A 20373-nucleotide genomic window follows, 5' to 3' on the forward strand; every position below is an offset into this window, starting at 1 on the left:
TAAATGATATCATATTTTACTCTAATATTGACTGTATCATTAAAATATCTATGAATATTTTCATTTCGCTATCAAGATAAATTAATTCATCTTAATCAAAATCAATAGCCCATTCTAATTAAAGCCTCTAAATTAAAAGTCTCCCATTCTAATTTTTCATTTTAAACATTATGGCAGCTATTACAACTTAATTAAAATATAAAAAACAATTTCAAGATAAAAGATATAATAAAATACTATTTTATTTTTAAAATAGACTATACTGCCAATTTTTACCCTATATTTAATATTAACCAAAATTATACAGCCATTTTACAATTAAAATTACTTGAAACAGATTTAATAAAATTTTAAATAATATTAACCAAAATTACTTATTAAATATTTTTTTAAAATATAAAATATTTTTTAATAATTTTTTAAAATAAACCCAAAAGCACTATTTCAATTCTTATCCTGAAAATAATAATTATATCATGTGACAAAAGACGATTCGCTCGCCCTCAGCGCCTCCGCCAACCCGTCCCTAGGCCAACACGGAAGAGGTAAATCACGGGTGACTACTAGCCATTAGTGCAAATGACTAAGACATGGGAGAGGTTATGCTCGGTCACGCCGAGTTTCGACGCCAAGATAATTTACTAAAATTAAATTGCATAATAAATTTGACCTGGTCTCCTAACTTCACAGTGTACACCCCTAAGTAAAAACTAACGTTAGTTAAACTGTCGCCCACAAATAGAGAAAATTATATTTTTAGTCCTGTAATTTACATCTTTTTCAATTTTAATCTTGTTATGAGTTAATTTACGTTCTTAGTCATGTAATTTGTAATATTTTTCAATTTCAATCTTTTTTTCCTCCAAAATTTAAATTTTTCAACAGAAAATGTCTAGTTTGTGGTTGGAATTTAAAAAACACATGGGTCATAAAAAATCAAAATCCCCAAATTCAATTTACAACTCATCATTTTCCATTGAAAAATTTTAATTTTAGAGGAAAAAGGATTGAAATGGAAAAATATTATAAGTTACAAAACTAAAAATGTAAATTGACTCAGGACTAAAATTAGAAAAAATGTAAATTATAGGACTAAAAACATAATTTTTCCCCCTCAGATATTCATAAACTCCCCTCAACCCAAATTCAAAGGATGTGTTTATTTTAAATTATCATATATAATTTTAATTATATAATTATCTAATAATTATATAATTAAAATTATAGAAAACAAAATATAATCTAATATTATTTAAAATCTATTGTAACATTTTACCATATTATCTCCAGTAGAAAAATATAATAAAATCTTATTATTTTAATTTTTAAAAATTAAAATCTCAAAATACCTTGTTATTTTAATTTCTAAAAATTTAAAACTCAAAATATATATAATAATAATGACAAATATTATTATTACTAATGATATATATAAATAAATAAAATTAAATAGTTTTTTTTATTTTAAAATATGTTTAGATAATTTTATTAGACTTTAAATTAAGTCTATTTAATTTATCCTAACTATATTGATAATCCCAATTTGACTAGACGATCATCCTAGACGCCCAATATCCTTTAGTTGCACGTCTCAATTAGAGAAAAATTCCTACAAATACGCCATAGCTAGGGATCGAACCGTGAATATCAAAATGACAATATAGATGTCCTACCACGACACAATACCCCGTGATCCTGTCCGAGCGCTGAATCGATGGACGCTGGGGACGTGGCGCTCTCCGCTATCCTCTGATGATGGTATAGACCTCCGGCGAACCTGCAAAGAAGCCGAGCCGGGAGGGGTTTCCCGGCGACGACCCTCCGACGCTCAAGTCAGGCAGTGAAGAAGAAGAGGAGCAAAGTAACACTACTCTGGCTACAGTGATGAGAATCGCATACCTCCGTCGAAGTCTGGGGGTCCTTATATAGGACCCCGGGGAGGCGCGAGCACGCTTCTCGATGTGTGCACGCTTCCCCAAACATACCTCAGTAGGGTTGTGTCAGAAAAGCATGTCTGCCGCCATTCCGCAATCGTCCGAGCATATCCCTAACGTGACGGTGGAAACTTCCACCGTACGATACTCTGTCCGCTCCGACCGCCGACCATGATGTTTGTCGGCGGCAGGTGTCTCGAGGATGATGTTACCAGCTGTCCTTTTTGTCCCTTTGCGCCTCTTGCCTGTTCCCAGGGCGAGTGGACCAGTCGCTCAGCGCTCATGGCCTCCGGGAATGCGCATACCTCGGACCAGGCGGGGAAGCCCTACTCATGTGCTCGAATGGAATTGCGCCTTATTGTTCTGTGGCTCGGCCGAGCGGCCTGTTCGCTCGGCCCAAAGAGCATCAGAAACCCGACCCCTGGTCGGGCTATCTTTCGTCCGGCCTGGGAGACCCCTGGCCGGATGTTCGACCGGTCCGCCATTCCACTCGGCATGACCTCTGTCCGCTCGGCACGACCTTGGGGTTGACCCTCTTGACCATCAGCCTCCACGTGTTGTTGACCCCCGCCAACGAGGGTCCCCCGTCCTTACCACCGGATCACATGTCTTCCCCTCAAGTCTAGTCGAAGGAGGCGCTAAGTCCGACTGACTGGACTGCGTCTAGGTGGCGTGTCTACCGCTCATCCACCAAGATTAGTGTCCAGCCGTCCGGGGACTATGCAAGTAGGTAACGCCGCTCAGCGTGTCCCCGGTTGGTACTTGGAAAGTTTCGTTTGCCTGCCGTTGTCCCGCCGCTCCGGCATCGATCACGCTGATTATCCCTAGAAAACTCCTCGGCATTTGTGTAAATCACCGTCATTAATGCTGAGCACGCGGCCACGCTCGCATGATGGTGCTCATTAAATGCGACCCGTGAGCGAGCGCCACGTGGTCGCGCATTCGTCACCGTTCACTTGAGCCGTCAGGTCTGATGTGACCTTTGGCTTTTTCGAATTTGACGGTCAGATCCCCTCCTTGGATCCCGTAACTTGGATCGGACGACTCCGATTGATCGAGCCCAATGTTTATAAGCATATCTCCTCTTCGACCGCCTCACGATATCGCGTGCGCATCCGAAAGCTTCTGCTTCTTCTCATCCAGCGCTCCGGCGAGCTCGTTGCTTTGCTTTCTGGTGATCCACCACCACCTCCTTCGGTCCTATCTTTTGTAAGGCCCTTTCGCCCTTTTCCTTTTAGTTCCTTTGTCGCACTTCTCACTGTTTTCGTGCTCGTTTGGACACTGTTCCGACCATTCTGCTCGTCAAACTTCGATTTCCTCTGTGTCGTTTCTTGTCTTTGATAATGGTCAGTTCTTCTCGTCCATTCGACCTCGCCCCTGGCCTCTGGTATACCACCACCGAGAGCCGGTTCGATGAGCAGGATGCGCTGAGCTTCACCCGCACCTTTGAACTTCCATCTGACCATGAACTGATATTAGCCACACCCTCCGATCGGCCACACGACCCTCCGACCGGCACTATTTGCTTTTTTCGAGATCAGTTCGTGGCCGGTCTGCGCTTTCCCATTCATCCGTTCATCCTTGAGGTGTGCAACTATTTCCGTCTCCCGCTCGGCCAACTCGTCCCTAATTCCTTTAGGTTGCTATGCGGGGTGGTTGTCCTCTTTAAGCTGCACGACATCCCCTTAGTCCCTAAGACTTTCCACTACTTCTACTATCCCAAACAGTCCGAGTGGGGTACTTTTCTTTTCCAATCGCGAATCGGTCTCGTTTTCTTCGACAAGATGCCGACCTCGAACAAACACTGGAAGGAAAACTATTTCTATCTTCGTCTTCCCGAGCGGTCGTCCTTCCGCACTAAATGGCAAACCACTGTGCCGAGCCCGTCGGACCTCGGTAAATATAAGAGCCAGCCAGATTACCTTCACGTAGTCAATCTGCTGTCCGGGCAAAGATTTAACATCAACAAGCTGCTCCACAAGGGGGTGTTATATATATTTGAACTGAGCCCGATCAGAACGAAGCTTCCGAGCAGCATGGGTAAGCGTTTTCCCCATCCCCCTTCCTTTTGGTCTAACTAATTTATTCTTCTTTTATGCAGCCGACATCATGTGGCGCACCAAGGTCGATGATCGGCTGAAGTTGAAAGCTGCCGAGGTGGAGGCGGCGGCCGCGAAGGAGATGGTCGATCTGGGCATCGCCCCGGTTGGCTCACACGAGGGTGAGAGCGAAGAAGCTCCGCCAGCAGTTGGAGAACTGGCCGATCAGAGCCCTGCAACCGCGCCGGTCGGTGATGCTATCTCATCCGCTGGACATCCGGTGTCGGAAGAAAGAAGCGGGGCACTCGGCAAAAGACTCCCCATTGATAATACGCAAACGACGCCGAACGGACCTCTACACCCACTCAGCTACTTCCGTGGAGCCGGTGACAGAGCAGGCCGGCACTACCTCTGCCGCAATCACCGCGGCCCCTGCTTTAGTCGAGGCCCTATCTTCGGACCGCACTCCTTCCCAGCTTGATCTGCCCGTGGCTTCCCTTGGGGAGTCGCCTGTCAGTTCCCAGCCACGAGCTCATCTTCGGCTCAGGCGTTCTGGTATAATTTCCGCCCCGCTCGGCGAGTCATCCGGGCGCACAACCTCAGCTCAATCTGATCCGAGCGGCCGCCGAGTGGTTAAGGCCGTCCTCCACCTCCCCACAGAAGAATTCCTTCTAGCAGCTGATCGGCCAGTCGCCCCGGAACATCAAATCACTATCCGCGGACCGCTCGCCAGGATATGGGAGGATGCGAGGGCCCGCGTTGCGTTGATGACTCCTGGGCAGCTCGAAGACGGCTAAATATACAGCAAGCCACCGGGGTATGCCTCTTAACACAATACATGACTATATACTTTAGTTCTTGACATTATTCCATCTGAGCGCAGAACTGGGTAGAGAATATCGCGGTCAGCAATGGCCTGACCTCGCTGGAAGAAGAGTTGAAGAAGCTCCAAATTTCTGGAGGAGCGCCGACCCAGAGGCCTTCATACGCCACGCTCCGGTCCGAGCTGACCAAAGCAGAGAAACTGCTCGCGGCCGAGCGGCACAAGTCCTCTAGCTTAGAGACCAGGGTAGCTGGGCTCGAAGCCCAGGTTAAGTCCCACGACCAGGAGATCAAGCTGGCCACCAACAGAAAGAATAGGGTTATCACCGATTTAGAAGCAAAAAATGTGCAGGCCCGAGCGCTGGAGCAGCGAGTCTAGAAGTTGGCCGATCTGCTACCCTCCGAGCAAAAGGGTCGATCGGCTGCTGAAGCAAAACTTCAAGGAGACAAGCAAGATCTTCAAGGTGCTCTTGATGCTTCCCGAGCAGCGCTAAAGGAATATCAAGATGGTGAATCAGGCTGCTTCGAGGCGATGAAGAAACACTATCTTCGCTCGGACGAATTTGGCGATAAGTTTAGCGATCGACTAGTTATAACCTTCGAGGAAGTCATCCGGGCGACAACGATTTATCTGAAAGCTAAGGGCCATCTCCCGGAGACGGCCTCTATACCTCCCAAAGACATGGCCGACCTTTTAGAGACCATTCCCGAGCCCATCTTTGATGCACTAGAGTGAGGAGCGTCTTTCACTTGTCTTTGTCTATGTTTTGAAGTTTTGTCTGTATGCTCGCCGTTCGGCGAGTTAACATTATCGTCTTTAATTTGACTTTTAACTTCCTTGTCTGCATATTTTTTGACGATGGGTCAATAAAACTTCGCTTCTGTTGATGTTACTTCTTCGACCGCATTCTTTCCAAGCGGCCTTCGGTATTCTTCGGGTCGGCGGGTTTATAGTCGTCGGTCCGACTCAGGGATTTAACGTCGCCGCTCGACGGTCTTCGGGCCGGAGGATTTATAGTCGCCGGTCCGACTCGGGGATTTAATGTCATCGCTCGACGGTCTTCGGGCCGGAGGTTTTATAGTCGCCGGTCCGATTCTAGAGTTTAACGTCGCCGCTCGACGGTCTTCAAGCCAGGGGGTTTATAGTCGCCGGTCCGACTCTAGAGTTTAACGTCGCCGCTCGACGGTCTTCAAGCCGGGGGGTTTATAGTCGCCGGTTTGACTCTAGAGTTTAACGTCGCCGCTCGACGGTCTTCATGTAGTTTGCCGTTCGACGAATAACGCTCAGACCCTTCGCAATTTTTCTTATTTTCAATCCTGCAGCCAAAGGATACAGACGCATGAAACATACATGAAATGAATTACACTGGCGCACATTTCATCCAACACGGTACGGCTGGAGGTGGTTTGCGCTCCATGGTCGATCTAGCCGCCGTCCGTCCTCATCTTCCAGGTAGTATGCACCCGATCGGAGCTTCTCGACGACTCTGAAGGGCCCCGCCCAGGGAGCTGTCATCTTACTCACATCGCCGACCAACTTCACCTTCTTCCATACTAGGTCGCCGACTTGGAATGCTCTAAGAATTACACGCCTGTTGTAATTCTACTTCATTCTTTGCCGGTACGCCATCAGCCGGACGGCTGCTTTAGCTCGTGCTTCGTCAACTAGGTCCAACTCCAGCTGTCTCCACTCGACATTGTCCCCATCGTAGTTCTGGATCCGATCGGATTCGACTCCGATCTCGACAGGGACGACCGCTTCGCTCTCATATACCAAGTGGAACGGTGTTACCCCCCGTTCCCTCTTTTGGGGTTGTACGAATGACCCACAGCACGTCGGGCAGCTCGTCCACCCAGCTTCCTCCCATGTGATCGAGCCGAACCCGAAGCATTCGCAGGATCTCTCGGTTGACTACTTCGGCTTGGTCATTGTTTTGAGGATACGCCACGGAAGTGAAGTGTTGTTCGATGTCGTACCCTTTGCACCATTCTTCGAGCTGCTGACCGACGAACTGCCGCCCGCTATCCGAAATGAGCCGACGAGGAATGCCAAACCGACATATTATATTCTGCCAGATGAACTTCTTGACCATCTGCTCGGTTATCTTGGCCAGTGGTTCGGCTTCGACCCACTTGGAGAAATAGTCGACCGCCACTAGTAAAAACCTCCGCTGCCCGGTTGCCATGGGGAAAGGTCCTACTATATCCATGCTCCATTGATCGAACGGGCAGGACACAGTAAACACCCTCATCTCCTTCGTTGGCCTATGGGAGAAGCTGTGGAACTTCTGACAGGAAAGGCAAGTAGCAACGCTCCGAGCGGCGTCTTCCTGTAGAGTTGGCCAGAAGCTCACTTTGTCTTCCTGTAGGGTTACAACGTGTTCATTAGCCGCTGGTATGTAGCTCCGGGGTTTTTTAGTCCGAACGGCATCACGTTGTAACAGTAAGTGTCGTCCGCAGTAACGAAGCTCACTTTGTCTTGATCTTCCCGGGCGAGTGGCACTTGGTGGTAGCCCTGATATGCATCCAGCATGCATATCAGCTCGCATCCAGCAGTAGAGTCTACCAGTTGGTCGATCCGGGGTAGAGGCTAAAAATCCTTCGGGCATGCCTTATTTAGATCCCGGAAATCGATGCAGACTCTCCATTTGTTGCCTGGCTTGGAGACCAACACTACATCGGTGAGCCAGCTCGGGAATTGCACCTCCCGTATGTGGCCGGCCTCCAGAAGTTTCTCCACTTCAGCTCGGATGATGACATTCTGTTCAGCGCTGAAGTCCCTCTTCCTCTGCTTCACCGGCCGAGCGTCCAGCCGGACGTGGAGTTCATGCTGCGCTACGCTCGGCGAGACCCCTGGCAGCTCGTGGGTCGACCAGGCGAAGACGTCGCAGTTTTGCTGGAGACATCTGATCAGCTTCTCCTTCTGCTCGGCTCCAGGTCGGATGCGATGAAAGTCTTGGCCTCCAATCGGGTAGGGTGGATCTGTACCTCCTCCTTTTCTTCATAAACTAGAGAAGGTGGCTTTTCGGTTATAGTGTTTACCTCGACTCGCGGCACTTTCCGAGCGGATTTAGCCTCGGCTCGGACCATCTCTACGTAGCATCGCCGGGCTGCAAGTTGATCCCCTCGGACTTCCCCCACCTGGTCTTCGATAGGGAACTTGACTTTCTGGCAGAAGGTCGAGACAACCGCTCGGAACTCGTTGAGTATTGGTCGCCCCAAGATCACATTGTATGCAGAGGGAGCGTTGACTACGATGAAGTTAGCAGTCCGCGTTCTTCTGAGCGGCTCTTCTCCCAGTGAAATAGTCAGCCGGACCTGTCCGACCGACAAAACTTCATTACCGGTGAACCCGTAGAGGGGGGTTGTCATCGGCAGCAACTCGGCTCGGTCGATTTGCAATTGGTCGAAGGCCTTCTAGAAAATTATGTTGACCGAGCTACCTGTATCAATAAAGATGCGGTGAATAATGTAGTTATATATTATCGCTCGGATGATGAAGGGCGTCATCATGCGGGACTTCGACTCTCTCGAGGTCCCTAGGCCCAAAGCTGATCTCGGGCCCGTTCGCCCGCTCCTGGCTGCAGCCAATAGCATGGATCGTGAGCTGCCTTGAATGCGCCTTCCTTGTCCTGTTGGAGTCGCCTCTGGTCGGCCCTCCGACGATGATGTTGATTTCACCCCTCGACACATTGCCTCTATTCTCCTCCTCCCGAGCGGATGGTCAGGGTCGTTCATGCGATGCCCGGGGAATGGCCCTGTGCTGCTGGTTATGTTGCCGCTCGGGAGATCTCCTTTCTGTACGCCGTCCAGGACTTTTTTATTGATGTCGTCGATTCGGCGAAGGTGATCGACGACGATAGCTCCTTGGCGTAGGATGGGTGATTGGGGGGAGGCTCCGACAGTCGCGGGTGTTGCGAGTTGCTGACTGATGGAGCAAACAAAACATGAGAGTCCATATCTTCCCTTTTGGTTTAGGTCGATCGGCCGCTACTTGTTAGACGGCGTGCGACCTCTAATGAGGACGGACTACCTCTGCGCGGGGTCCTCTCGGTGGTTGATAATTGGAAGGTGGCTTCCGCTCGGCATGAGCTGGTGGCTCGGATGGTGCTTCCTTTTTCCTTGCCATCTGAGCTTCCTCCACGTTGATGTATTCATTGGCCTTGTTCAACATGTGGTCGTAGCTGCGAGACGGCTTTCTGATGAGCGAACGGAAGAAATCACCGTCCACAAGCATCTGTGTAAACGCGTTCATCATAGTTTCCGAAGTGACCGTCGGGATATCCATGGCCACCTGGTTGAAACGCTGGATGTAGGCTCGGAGCGACTCCTTCGAGCCTTGTTTGATGGCGAACAGACTGACGCCGGTCTTCTGGTAGTGCCTGCTGCTCGCGAAGTGATGGAGGAAGGCCGTGCGGAACTCTTTGAAGCTCGTGATGGATCCGTTCGGTAGCCTCCGGAACCATCGTTGCGCCGATCCAGAAAGGGTGGTGAGGAACACCCGGCACTTCACTCCATCTGTATATTGATACAAAGTGGCTGTATTGTCGAACTTACCCAAATGGTCGTCCGGGTCGGTGGTCCCGTTGTATTCCCCGATCGCCGGGGGCGCGTAATGTCTTGGTAGTGTTAGCTAGAGCCCTAGAGTCAATCATTTGATTATTGTATTTTGGACTTGTTGTATCATATTCTATATAAATAAAGGCATTTGGTTTTTGGTTATTATACTTACTTGTATTGGTGCCAAATAAACTAAGTATAATAACGTCCTTGAGTAGAAGGTTCTTACCTATATCAATCGATTGGTTGAATCGATAGTGAGATGATATAGGGAACACTACTCTTAATCATTCCTAGTCGAGTATTAACATTCAGGGACAATGTTAATGCAATAAGACTAGCATGTAGGTCAACTCGATGACTCGATCTCACAAGTCATGGATATGGAGATATCAAGTTGACACATGGGTATGCATTGGAGAATGTATACTGAATGACCCACCATGAGAAAGTATCATGGATCGTTATATGAGTGTCATATACTTTCTCATGTGGCTATTAGTATGACTACTAGTCCTTAGACCTGAAGTCACCATGGATCCCTACATAAGGAGTTATGTACTTTAGTTTCGTCAAACGTCACTCGTAACTGGGTGGACTATAAAGGCAATTACTAGGTATGTAACAAATTATGCGGATGGATGTGAATGATGTAGATGGAATCTATCCCTTCTATATGACGGGAGAGACATCGATATTCTTGATAGAGTGAGACCACGAAGTGCATGGTCATGCCCAAATGAGTCAATATGAGATATTGAGCTCATTTGATTGAGTGAGTCTACTTGGAGTTCAAGATTTAGATTGATTATAGGATGACACGGTCTATGCCTCACATTAATCAATCTAGATGTCTAGGATAGAAGGACACTTGTCATATATTGTGAGGAGTCACAATTAGTAGTCACAAGGTGATGTTGGATCTCAACATTCTTGTAACTTGGGTAGTAATGATGTATTGTTAAATACCGCTCATTACTTATGGTCCTAAATGGGTTTAGGGGCATTGTCAACGTTACAAGAACCTATTGGGTCACACACAAAGAACAAGTGGATGGAGATTAGGTTCATATGATGAACCAAGAGGATTAGATTCATGTGATGAATCAAATTGAATTAAGAGTAATCCTAATTGGGCTAATTGAGTTGGACTCAAGTTGATTCATGTGTTCAATGAATCTAATTTAGATTATGACTCATTGAATCAATTTAATTAAATGAATTAGATTCATTATATTAAATTGGCTTGAATTAAATGGTTGGATTAGATCAACCATGAGAGAGATTAAGTCAAGTTTGACTTGACTTGAGAGGAAGAGGAAGAGTCAAGTTTGACTTGACTATTTGCCACATCATTAGTGATTTAGCATTAGGAGGACTAATGATGATGTGCCACATCATCAAAGTGTGCCACCTCATGGGGGTTACAAATCTATTCTCTTTAATGGCCACATTTAATGAGAATGGGGGTTACCTTTTTGGTTTTGAATGAGAATGAATTTTTCATTCACTCACATTCACATCATCTTCTTCCTCAAGCTCTCTTTTTGCTCATTCTCTTCTCTTGGTCGTGGTTTTCAAGCAAGGGAGAAGAAAGGAGAGTAAGTCTAATCCAAGAAGAAATGTTAGTAAAAGTCACATAGATATTTTTTAGAGGAGTGTGTTCTCTTCTTTTCTTTTCTTCTTCTTCCAATCCCATCCGAGAGCATCAAGAAGTGCTAGCACACTTGTGATGTTCTCTTCTCCATCCTTGTGTGTTAGAGAACACATCTTGTTCGTGTGGATACTTCTAGAGGATTGTCTACGTTGACAATCTTGAGATCTGACACTTCCTTGGACGAGCGGGATTCGAAAAGGGCACGCATCAAGGGTAATTTTCTAAACATATAGATCTAAGAGTAGATCTAGTTATTAAACTCGTACATGTAAAATTTTTGTTCTATACTCTTCGCACGGGTCCGTTGGCTAGGGAGTTTCGGGGTTTCCGCGACGAGAAAAAGCGATTTTCGCGGCCTGAAAAACCCAACAGGTAGTGGGTCGCGCAGGATGGCCTCAGAGAACTGCCTATTGATCCGCTCGGGGGACGAGTCTGTCCGTGGTGCCTTGCCCTTCTTGGCGTCGCGGAGGGGTACTTCATCGGACGAAGAGCCCCGGTCGAGGTTGGCTTGCGCGACCTCCGAGGGCGTTTGGAACAGAGCCCTATGGAAAGGTATAGGGGCGGGCGGTGCTTCCATCTGAGTGTCGGTCGGACCTTTGTTTTAACCCCATATCGAGAGCTGTTCCGGTCGGTCCTCTGGGGCTGCCTTACCGCCCGACGCGGAAGTCACCTGCTGTGCCATTCGCTCGGCTTGAGCTTTCTGCTGTTGCTCCACGATCTTCGCTGCTCGCGCTTGGATGAGTGCGTCGAGCTCTTCGGGGGAGAGTGTCACCATGAGTTGGCGTCCAGCTTCTTCCATCTTCTCTGCTCGGATTCAGATGCGTTCCCACATACGGCGTCAATTTGATCCTGTCCGAGTGCTGAGTCGATGGACGCTGGGGACGTGGCGCTCTCCGCTATCCTCTGATGATGGTGTAGACCTCCGGCGAACCTGCAAAGAAGCCGAGCCGGGAGGGGTTTCCTGGCGACGACCCTCCGACGCTCAAGTCAGGCAGTGAAGAAGAAGAGGAGCAAAGTAACGCTACTGTGGCTACAGTGATGAGAATCGCATACCTCCGTCGAAGTCTGAAGGTCCTTATATAGGATCCCGAGGAGGCGCGGGCACGCTTCTCGATGCGTACACGCTTCCCCAAACATACCTCAGTATGATTGTGTCAGAAAAGCATGTCTGACGTCATTCCACAATCGTCCGAGCTTCTCCGGTCGCCGACCATGCTGTTTGTCGACGGCAGGTGTATCGAGGATAATGTTACCAGCTATCCTTTTTGTCCCTTTGCGCCTCTTGCCTGTTCCCGGGCCGAGCGGACCGGTCGCTCGGCACTCATGGCCTCAGGGAATGCGCATACCTCGGACCGGGCGAGGAAGCCCTACTCATGTGCTCGGATGGTATTGCGCCTTATTGTCCTGTGGCTCGGCCGAGCGGCCTGTTCGCTCAGCCCAGATAGCATTGGAAACCCGACCCCTGGTCGGGCTGTCTTTCGTCCGGGCTGGGAGACCCCTGGCCGGATGTTCGGCCGGTCTGTCATTCCGCTCGACATGACCTCTGTCCGCTCGGCACGACCTTGGGGTTGACCCTCTTGACCATCGGCCTCCACATGTCGTTGACCCCCCCCCCCCCAACGAGGGTCCCCCGTCCTTACCACCGGATCACCCCGGATACAGTTGATTGATTTAATTTACTAAAATTTTAATTAAAATATGAAAGTTATAATTATTTGTCTCAGTCTTCTTCCTCCCAATCCCCCACTTCACTGATTGCCGCCCACCAACCGCCCTTCAACGATCACCCACCACCGCCCACCACTCGCTGCCGCCATCCGACAATCTACTGCCACCTTCAACAACACCGACTACTGCTCACCAACCACCGCCCGACGACCACCACCCATAGCCCGTCGACCGCTCCCACCATCTGCCGCCCATTGCTGCCGCCCACCACCTGCCGTCTGCTGCCACCTCCATGCTCGGTCCAATGGCCGCAAGGATAATTTTGGAAAAAAAATTTTACTTAACCTCCAAAATCAAGAAAAAAGGCAACTCGAGATATTCCAATTCCAAGTTTGATGCCCCAATTACTGACGTTTCAAAATCATGAAAAACTCGAACTAAAAGTAGTTATCATGGATAACCGTAGATTTATAACCAAAATTATTTGCAATAACCTAAACCAAACGTGCCATAAGGATCGAGCACCAAACAATCCGTGCTCTAATATACACCCAAGCCACGAGCTCCTAGCACCATACCGTCTCAAACTCTCAAGTACCCAAGACCAAAGTGTTGAACAGTGAACACCATATCCTCCTTCTGGGCTCAATCCAGCCAGACCCATCCTTCAGCCCATACCACGTACGCCAACCTCTCGGACTTCCCAACTCCTCAATCATGGATTCTGACGGGGTATCAGATTCCATTGTTCAAATGGAAAAAATATTATTGAAGATTTCTTGAACAGCCACTAGTTCCGGCAGCTAGGGGATAAAGTCCTACTCCAGTTTTTAGCATTAGCTTTAACCCTGACGATAAGTGAATGAGAAATGGGAAGTGTTGCCAACCAAATGGAAGATACTGATCTAACAATGAATCAAGAACCAAAGAAACAAGACCGTCAATGCAGGCGCAGGCACGATCAGTAGTCCATTCCGGCCATGCCACCAGCACCACCCATGGCAGAAACATCCTTCTCATCCTTGGGGAGCTCCACAACAACAGCCTCAGTGGTGGTCATCAAGGAGGAAACACTGCCATTTGAGGTTTAGATTAGTTACTGTGATTCTATGCGGTAGACTGCAAATAAAGACTTTTCGAGTAGCAAATCAAGCTGCAAATCTAACTTGGGGCAAAAATCTATCCAAACAAGTAAATAAACAAGATAAACATAAATAAGTAGATAAAATTTATCCAAATAAAACAAGATAAATGTATTTAAAATTTTTCTCTTATTTCCAAACCCTATAAGTAAAAACTAAAACAAACGAAAAATGAACCAACTGGACTTCTCTTTAACATCACAAACAATTCCAATTTTTGCGGAAAAAAGTTTATTTTCTTACCTTGCAGCATCTACCAAGGCAGTTCTGATGACCTTCAGCGGGTCGATGATACCTGATTTTACCATGTCTACATATTCACCTGAACAATACAAGAAAAGATCAATTTTAGAAACGGTTGTTAAACAAATTCAAAAAAACCGTTAAGAAACTGTTGAATGGAATGCCAACAGGCCTTTGGCTGCATCGTAGCCGAGGTCGGGGTTATCTTGTTCCAAGAGTTTGCCAACAACGACAGCACCCTCCACTCCTGCATTGGAAGCAATTGTATGCACTGGAGCCTGGAAAAGTTCACAACAGAAGGATTGAAACCATACGTCCAATGAGAGAACAATTGAATCATTTCTTTAGTTTCTAGGAGATAGCCAGCAAACCTTTAAAGCGTTCTGAATTATTTGGACACCAATCTTTTGATCGAAATTATCAGTCTGCAACTTTTCCAACTCTCTAGATGCATAGAGAAGTGCAACTCCACCACCTGAATAGAACAGAATATAACTTCCACAAGTATTGTGAAGACTTGGTATATGCCCAAAAGACAGGAACCATCAGAAATGGAAGGGGATTCATGTGGTTTTACGTGAAGGCTCACTTCATAATAGATTTGTCCCAAAAGATGGACGAATGAGTTACCTGGTACAATGCCCTCTTCAACAGCAGCCTTAGTTGCATTCAAAGCATCTGTAACTCTGTCCTTTTTCTCTCCAACTTCAATTTCACTGGCCCCTCCAATCTGCACAAATAAGTTCCGGAGATTGCCAACTTAGATATGCAACCGTTGATAGTTCCCTTGTTACAAATGTTTTTTTATACAGAGAAAACTCAATTGGCAATGTTTGAACACAAAACTTTTCATTCTGGAACCCAACTAATGATGAAACATAATTCATTTTATTTTCCAGAGGCTAAAATGAGACAAAAAAAATAAAGACTATCGACAAGTTCCAACAGGATGAACTTCTATGTTAGAGAAGTTGAATCAATTAGAATATGTGATAGGTTGAGCAAGACTTGAGAAAATATTCCACTTAGCCTAATCAAAGAATTTTGAAAGTGTCAGACTGTTATGAATGTTAACCTTCATAAAGTTCTGACTTAGAATTCAAGGGACCCTAAGTTGATATCGAATAGTTTTTCTGCTTGTTCTGAAGGAAAGTACAAACAGAACGACATGAAGAAAAGTCAATGAAGAAATATACCTTAAGTACAGCTACTCCACCGGAGAGTTTTGCCAATCGGTCTTGCAATTTTTCTTTGTCATAGTCTGATGTGCTCAATTCAATGCCAGAACGTATCTGTCACAAAATATATAAATAAATATATAAAACGAGGCTTCATAAAATTCTCATTGGAAAAAGCAGAAGGAACCAACCTGCTCGCATCTCTCTTCTATAGCTTTTTTGTCACCAGATCCATCAAGAATTACTGTGTCATCTTTTGAGATTGTCACCTAACAATACCATTTATTTGTTTAACATTTTGTGCAAAATTGTTAATAATAATAACACAGATCAAGTACATCTATATAAACAATATAAAAAGGTTGATTTTGATGGGGTTAACAGCAGCTGACTAATGCGACATATTAAAATATGCAAGGACAGTTTGCTACGAAAAAACAATGCGTAAACAAACCAATAGGGATGGGAAGTACATGAATTCCAGATGCTCTGGAATTAAATTTATCTACCAATCAAGATTGACGTGGCCTACTCCTAGTTCTGTTAAAAGGTTAAGTGACGGACACTTTTAGAAAAAATAAGAAAAGAAAAAGGTCTCTTACCTTTTTGCATGTACCAAGCATGTCAAGTTCTACTTTCTCAAGGTTCATGCCAAGTTCTTCTGTTATGACCTAAAATATACAAGTAATGACTTAAATCAAACATAAATCATTTAAACAAGATGTTAACAAGTAGAGACCTATACAAAGAATGATACTCACAGAACCTCCAGTGAGAGTGGCAAGATCTTGAAGACTAGCTTTCCTGTTCTCACCAAAACCAGGGGCCCTAACAGCACACACCTGCATAATCACAACCTGGTCAGTGCTAGGAAAATAACGAGATAGGCTGACCAGATTCCCAATCACCAGGATAAAACAAGGATTTAAAATGCTAAATTGACCTTGATTCCAACTCAAAGCTTATTAAGAATCAATGTTGCTAGTGCATCGCTTTCCACATCCTCAGCAACAATTAGTAAAGGTCTCTGTATCTGAGCACATTGAGAAAAGCGTGTGATTGTGAATAGATATGGCACAAACTGTAAATGCAATTTCAATCAAGATACTTTACCTTCAATGCCAACTCTAACACCTTGACAACTGCATTTATGCTTGAAATTTTCTTCTCATGTATCAAAATAAGAGGGTCTTCAAGCTCCTGCAAACTAGAAAAATGAGACTCGCAGAACAATAAAGGAAATGCTATCTAGATGAAAGGTAATTGATCAGGATAGGCTTCCTACACATTTTTTATTCTTCTGGTCAGTAATGAAGTAGGGGGATATGTAGCCTCGGTCAAGTTTCATTCCTTCGACAACTTCCAGTTCGTTGTACAAAGTTTTCCCATCCTAACAGAGCGCAATGAGATAGATAATTTAGGTCACATAAATTATAGCTGGCTCATAGGTTAAACCGGAAGAGCAAAACAAGCACAACTTTTTAATTTTTAAACTAATCAAATTGATCCTTATTTTATTAACTAGCGTTTTATTTTGTCTCCTGTTAGCCGTTAGAATTTCCACTCTAATTGATTCATCTCATCTAACAATCGAGAGTCTATTGACAATCTTTAAAACATGCTTGTACAATCACAATTTATTTTCTCACTTTTATCAGGCCAATATGATTGTACCAAAATGATATCCTCATTTATATGCAACTATCCACATTCTACTTTTTCGATATTGCTTCTGTAAGCACATCCACCATATTCATGTCCTGCACCCTTACATTCATACTTCAAAACAAGCATCCAGAAATGGATTGCCAACAGCTATAGAATTAATCAAACATAGTTTGCAAAGAGCATGAGTATTACTCAATATCCCATCATTGTTTGATGCTATAAATCCAAAGATGCATTAGCAGTTGTAGGTGACAGGAAATTTGAAAGAAGAAAAAAAAGACAACTGGCATTCACTCAAAAAAGTGAATATAAACTGTAAATGTATGTTGAAATATAGCAAGTCATAGCACAAGAAAACATTAAACAATGTTGAACGTTGAGACTCTATTTTATTGAAGATTGGTAAATTCAAGAGGCTAGTCCAGTAAGGACTCAGTTTGACAAACATTTTTCCAACAACAAACGAGTTCATTGCAAGACGGATGATGATGCATCTATCAAAACCAAGGTGGAAAATAATTACTATAAATATTTGATCAAGCTGTAGTCCAAGTGACTAAAATCAACAAGTTGATAGGATGATAGCCACGTAAGCATCTATTTTATGCATCTTATGTGGATATAGAGCAATTCAAATAAATGTATTTATTTCATAAGTACTAAATATGACGCTCATATTGATGCTAATAATTAAGAATTATTTACTGAAAACATATTATTTAAGTGTAGTCTTACGTAAAGCTCAATAGCAGTATGAAATTCACAGTCAAATCCATATAGTTAAGACAGCTTATTGTTGTTAGCATATTGCCACCATGAGCTGTATGCATCTCTCTCTCTCTCTCTCTCACTCTCTCTCTCTCTCACACACACACACACAAACACACTCAAAAGGTACGTGTCTCAATATAACTCCATACAACTTAACATTTTCACAATGTAACTCTGATACAATTGAACGTGTTCATCATCTTTTCAATAATCACAAGAGCATAAGTATTTGCTTGAACTTCTATAGATGGGCAAAAATAAGAGAGGAGAAAGAAAAGAGAAATGAAAAAGAAAATTAAGGCGAAGAATAAGAAAGAAAAAAGAGTCTTTTTTCGTATTATTTTTTTAAATGAAGAGAAAATGAGAACAAATGCACAGAACAAAGAGCATCAGAGGGAGAAGACTGTGACAATGGAGCAGAGACTCATAAATAATGATCTGAGGAGGAAATGTTCCATTAGGGCATAGCATAAGGGTTATTAGTAAGCATGAGACAATTCTCAGCCCAATGTGACAGAAAAATGAATAATTTCTTTCCCTCCCTACGTGTATTTTTTCCACAGAATTTTGTATTCCCCTCTTTTCTTTCCCGTTTTATCTCTACCTACTCTTTCTCTTCTTGGAAACACAACTAAAAGAAAAAATTGTAAAGAAGAAAAAGGGGTTATTGAGAGAAAAGGGAGACAAAAATATATATATACTGCTTAGCCAATGCATTTAAAAAGCATTTTTTCATCTTGGAAATTGGTTATAATATTTGAAATCATAAAGGGTATAATTGTCATCTAAGTAGGAGCTTATTAATGGAAGAGGGAGATAAAAATATAGCTAAGCATATGTAAAAGGTATATTTCCATTGAGGAAATTGGTAATGAAATCATAGTGGGAATGATGGTTAAGTATTTATGTAATGCAAAAATTATACCCTAGCAGCTTCTACATTAACTCAAGGAGCTGAAGTGACTAGAATGTAAAATACAGAATAACAAACAGACAACATATACAAAAATAACATAAAATATAATCACCAAGATATCTGACTTACTGAGACTGTGATAACTCCCTCCTTACCAACTTTCTCCATTGCTTTTGCGATTAGTTCGCCAATCTCTCTTTCTCCGTTGGATGATATTGTACCAACCTTTGAAAGGGAGAAAACTCAAATCTTGATATTGTTAAAAGAAAGAAAGAAGCAAATAAACAAGCACAGAATGATATCTGAAGCAACAATTTGCCAAAGTCATAAGGGTGTATCTCTTTAGTGGTTCTTCAATAATATGATATTCAAGATGCCACAGAACCAAATACCTGAGCTATCTCCTCTGAGGTACTGATCATTCTTGCTCTGCTCTTCAAGTTGGTCACAACAGTATCAACTGCCAATGTGATGCCACGTCTCAAATCCATTGCATTCATTCCAGCTGCTACTGACTTGCATCCTTCAGCAAATATTGCTCTAGTAAGGATGGTAGCACATGTTGTCCCTGCATACATTCAAATAGAACGCATATTATAACAAATAAATGCAGCAAAATCTCATGTTGACACAAGACTGTTTGATGAATATGTGAATATTAACTCACACTGTAAAGAGTTACACATAGGCAAAGACAAAAAATTAACAGAAATATGTATTAATTATACTTTGGAAACTATGACAAGACTAAGCTACTAGTAGACTGTAACCCATCGAACAAAATCATAACTAAGAAAGTCATGTTGATATCCATAACAGTACAAAACCAGACACAAAACTCCACTTCACCATGGAGAAATGACTTACCATCACCAGCAACGTCATTGGTAGCATTGGCTACCTGTTTTACAAGGCTAGCACCCACATTCTTTATTTTATCCTTGAACTCAATGCTCTTAGCAACAGTCACGCCGTCCTTTGTCACTTTGGGCGCACCGTAGCTTTGCTCAATAACAACATTTCGACCCTTCAAGACCAGATGCAGAGACACACGCCAAATATTAGATCACCGAATCTCAAAACAACAAAGCGTCATCTTTCTCAACAGCAGCCAGGAAAATAAAATATATGCATACCTTTGGGCCCATAGTCACCTTCACTGCATCCGCAAGATCCTCCACGCCCTTGAGCATCAAAGCGCGAGCATCAACTCCGAACCTAATATCCTTCGCAGCATAGTTCCTGCTCCAACCAAGCCTACTTCCAATCTACAGCCACGAACATAACCTCAATACATTCAAAAATCAAAACTTTATCGAAACTAAAAAACCTCAGTCTCCAAGCACAGCAGAAATCATGACTGCGGAAAATCTACACTCCCCTACCTGTCTGCTGCTGCTGCTGCCTCTGGCAACCCTAAAGAATCAAAAGGCGCAGTAAGTAGGAGATCGCCTTGTAATAGAGAGTAAGAGTCCATTTGCTTTCAAACTTTCTTGTCGATGAATCTTACCGAGCTTTGGAGGTGAGGGAAGACAAGGCGCGATACATGGTGCGATAGAGGAGTGATCCGAGAGGGAAGTCCTGGAGCAGAGCCAAGAGGAGGGAGCGAGGGAGGAGCTGTGCGGGCTTTAGCAGAAGGGTAGGCGAAGGGAGATCAAATCCTCATTCCCCAAATTTCTCTATCCCCGTGTCAATTGCCGATCGGACGGACCAGATTACATTTCAAGAATGTCTTGCACATCACAAGGATACTGCACACATCTTAAAAATGTCAT

The 20373-nt window shown here is 44.4% G+C and overlaps 1 pseudogene; it reads right to left on the reverse strand.

Annotated features, from left to right (window-relative positions):
• Positions 1–13097: 13097 nt before the first annotated feature.
• LOC121971476 lies at positions 13098–20225 on the reverse strand (annotated as a pseudogene).
• Positions 20226–20373: the final 148 nt, after the last annotated feature.

This window comes from Zingiber officinale, chromosome 4A (genome assembly GCF_018446385.1).
Source record: "Zingiber officinale cultivar Zhangliang chromosome 4A, Zo_v1.1, whole genome shotgun sequence".
Classification (NCBI taxonomy): domain Eukaryota; kingdom Viridiplantae; phylum Streptophyta; class Magnoliopsida; order Zingiberales; family Zingiberaceae; genus Zingiber; species Zingiber officinale.